Raw genomic sequence first — 4,294 nt, forward strand, 5'->3', positions numbered from 1 at the left:
TAACCACCACCACCATCTCCATCATCTTCTTTATCATCATCATAACCACCACCACCCTCACCATCATCATCAACAGCAGAGCCACACAACCAAACAATAAACGAAGGCGGGAAAATGACGATGTCCTGCCCGCTAAGCTCCTCCCACTATTTCGGCGATCTCTCTTTTCATTGGTCGAAAAATAACAAGCCCTTAAAGGACGATCTCTCATTGGCTGTCAAAAGTTACGTCATGAAAGACGGAACCCTATTGGTGCATAATTTATCAAGGGGTGATCAAGGATGGTACAAATGCTGCGTTGTTAGTAGTAGTAGTAGTAGTAGCAGCAGCAGCAGTAGTAGTAGTAGTGGTAGTAGTGGTAGTAGAAATAATAACAATAATAATAATAATAATAATAGTAGTAAAATAATTAGTAATGTATTTAATAACATTAATATTGCTACAGATAATAATTTTAACAAAATTAATACCACTACTAGTACTATTAGTAGTAGTAGTAGTAGTAGTGGTAGTAGTAGTAGTAGTAGTAGTAGTAGCTGTGGTAGTAGTAATAGCGGTGGTAGTAGTAGTAGTAATAGTAGTGATAGTAGCGGCTGTAGCAAAGAAAGTAAGATTTCAAAATGCTCCAAGGCTTATCTTAACGTGACCTGTTAGTAAGAAGTCAATTATTTAATATTTAAAAAAATTGAATTCATATTAAGTTTTACAATATTTCCAAAATTCTTCACATATGTATTTATAAATTAAGCTGCGATTTAGGCACTTGTGTGTGTGTGTGTTTGTGTTAGTGTGTGTTTGTGTGCGTGCGTGTGTGTGTACGTGTGTGTGCGTGTGTGTGCGTGCAATTTGTACTAATGGTAGCAAGCTCAGGCACGTAAGTTCCCCACTTTGATGCCGAATATCCTGCCATTAATTAACTACATTAACTGACTACCTACTGCATTATAAGCGTCTTTTTTTCCTATCTGTCTATCTTTTTATTCATCCATCTATCTGTTTATCCATCTATCATGTGTGTGTACGTTCATTCATCCATTTATTCATTCATTTATTCATTCATTTGTTCATTCATTTGTTCATTCATTTATTCATTCATCCACTCATCCATTCGTCCATCCATGTATCTATATATATCCATCAATCCATCTATCTCTAATGCATTTATAAATTGGTGCATGCATGCGGGCAGATGAAAAACCCCAAAAAAGTGGGTAACAATTCACAAAATTTGTCTAGTTTGGGTATATTGTTTATACATTTTTTCTCCCCTCTGATTAATTATCATTCACATCTCTGTTACCATTCTTCCATTATCATCATTCTCCCTTTATTGGTTTTGTTACTTTCATCACCATCTCTTTCGTCATCATCATCTCTTGGCTAGAAGGGTTTTATTTGTTATTTGTTTTGTTTATCTCTCTCTGTGTGTGTGTGGTGCGTGTGTGTTTTGTGGTGCGAGTATATATATATATATATATATATATATATATATATATATATATATATATATAAGTGTGTGTGTGTGTTAATATAAATGATTGGTAAATTTGCTCAAACGGTAGAGGTGCCGTATTTAGGAGAGTTAATTGCTCCGTGACTTGGTTCGGGCGCTCGCTTGTACGTGTGTTTTGTGATACTTCAAGCTGGAAAATTAAAATATGAGACAAAGTTAAAAGATCGCACTCACTCTTTCACTCATTCACTTCCACATCATCTCACTCATTCACTACTCACTCACTCTTTCACTCATTCACTTCCACATCATCTCACTCATTCACTACTCACTCACTCTTTCACTCATTCACTTCCACATCATCTCACTCATTCACTCACTCACTCACCTCCACATCATCTCACTCTTTGACTACTCGCTCACTCATTCATTCACTCATCTTCACTTCATTTCACTCATTCACTTACTCACCTCCACATCATCTCACTCAATCACGACTCGCTCACTCATTCACTCACTCATCTTCATTCTATTTCACTCATTCACTCACTCATTTTCCTTTCATTTTACTCATTAACTCACTCACCTCCTCATCATCTCACTCACTCCAGATTTGGCGAGAGTTCTAAATACGGAATCTGACGTATACCTTATAGATGGCTTGAAGGGAAGCATATCCTGCCGAGTGGATTCTAACCCAATGCACACCAACATCCTCTGGTACAAGAACGGTGAAATTTTAGATGTCACCCTACATGATGATGATGATGACGGCGGAGATGGTGATGATAATGATGGTGGAAGGTGGAGAGAGAGTGATAGAAAAAAGGAGAGAGTAAGTTTCGGTTTCGTTTTTTTTTCTAGTTTTTTTCCCCCCCCAAAACGTTTTTACGACCAGAACACAAATGAGATCATCTTCATCATTGTTGTCATCATCCTTGAGTAACATTGTGATGATGTGATGATGGTATAGCATATGACAATGATGATGATGATAATATGATGAAGAAGATGACGACGAAGGCGATTGCAGATAATTATAGACAGATTAAAAAATATTCTTTCTAAAAAATATTTTCGTAGAATTTAAATAAGTAATTATTAAAATAGAAATAGGCAAAGAAGACGATAGCTCAGAAAAATTAAAAAAAAATACTGGCGAAAATTTCACAGAAATGTCAAAATATACAAGCAACACCTACATTAGGAGAAGGTCACTGGATCACAAATTATCTAATTTAAAAATTAACACGTGTTCATGTCAGTCAGAGCTAAAAAAATTGTAGCATAAGAAACACATATACATCCACATCCACACACACACACACACGCACGCACGTGCACACACACGCGCATGCACACGGCAAAACACACACACACACATGCACAGATAAGAAAAACCAACAACAGCGTCAGTTTGACCTTTGACCCGGCCTTGAAATCTGACCGGGGCACCTACCACTGCCTTCCCTACTCGCCGATTGGTGCTGGCCACTCGTCCATCGCCATGCGCGTCCGCGTGACAGGTTTTGATGATGATGATGGTGGTTATGATGATGGTGATGATGATAGTGATGACGATGATAAAGAGGATGATGATGGTGGTTATGATGATGGTGATGATGATAGTGATGACGATGATAAAGAGGATGATGATGGTGGTTATAATAATGATGATGGTGATGACGATGATGATGAAGGTGATGATGATAATGATGACGATGATGATGGTGATGATGAAAACAAAGAGGATGAAATGATGATAGTGGTTGTAGATGATGATGAAAGTAAAAAATGAATAACTAACAATTAGACCGGAAAATGATTCATTCAAAGGCATGAATAAAAGATGTATTAACCGGTAAATAAAAAAAAATTTTTAAAATAGAAAAAATTATGAAAAACCGCAAACCAACTTCAAAGTCTGAAACTTTAAATTAGGCGCTAAATAATTCATAACCTACTTTTCTAGAAGTTCAATGAATGTATTATATTTATTTATTTCTTTCCTCAAAGACATTTTATATAAATATAAATAAATATATATATATATATATATATATATATATATATATATATATATATATATATATATATGCAGTTTCTAAATCACGGGAAAAAAGAACTACAAAATTTTGTCTCAACTTTTAAGATTAAAAAAAAAATTATTGCCAAGCTGTGGTGAATTACTCTCACCCCCACACACACACACGCACACACACACATTGTATCAGAGTAAATGAATTAAGAGAGAGATAAAGAGAGATAAAGAGAGAAATAAAGAGAGAGATTAAGAGAGATAGAGAGATAAAGAGAGATAGAGAGAGAGAGAGAGAGAGAAACCGAATTTTTTACCAAAATATTTTTTCCAAATTCCTTCAATTCCAGATGCTCCCTACTTTGTAAGAAGGCCTGAAGTTTACAACTTACAGCGTTTGAACGACCGTGTAATCATCCAGTGCTCCGTTTGGTCTGCCATCCCGACTCGTGTTGCTATTTATAGAGTGGGTTTTTTTTTGGATGATGATGATGATGGTGATGTGGTGATGCCGTGATGATGGAGTGGTGATAATGGTGATGATGATGGTGGTGTGGAGATGATGATGATGATGTGGTGACGATGATGACGATGGGGTGGTGATGATAATGATGGAGTAATGATGCTGGTGGTGTGATGATGATGATGAGGAGGATGTTGATGGTACGATAAGAACGATGGTGATGTTGTGACGATGGTGATGATCATAATGATGATGATGATCATTATATAGAAGTGTTCAATGTCCGCGTTTGAAATGCCTCGGGCTAGCTTTTTTTTATCTGGAAGGTGGTTAAAATGGT

This window comes from Helobdella robusta, assembly GCF_000326865.2.
Source record: "Helobdella robusta unplaced genomic scaffold HELROscaffold_56, whole genome shotgun sequence".
NCBI classification, from domain to species: Eukaryota; Metazoa; Annelida; class Clitellata; order Rhynchobdellida; family Glossiphoniidae; genus Helobdella; species Helobdella robusta.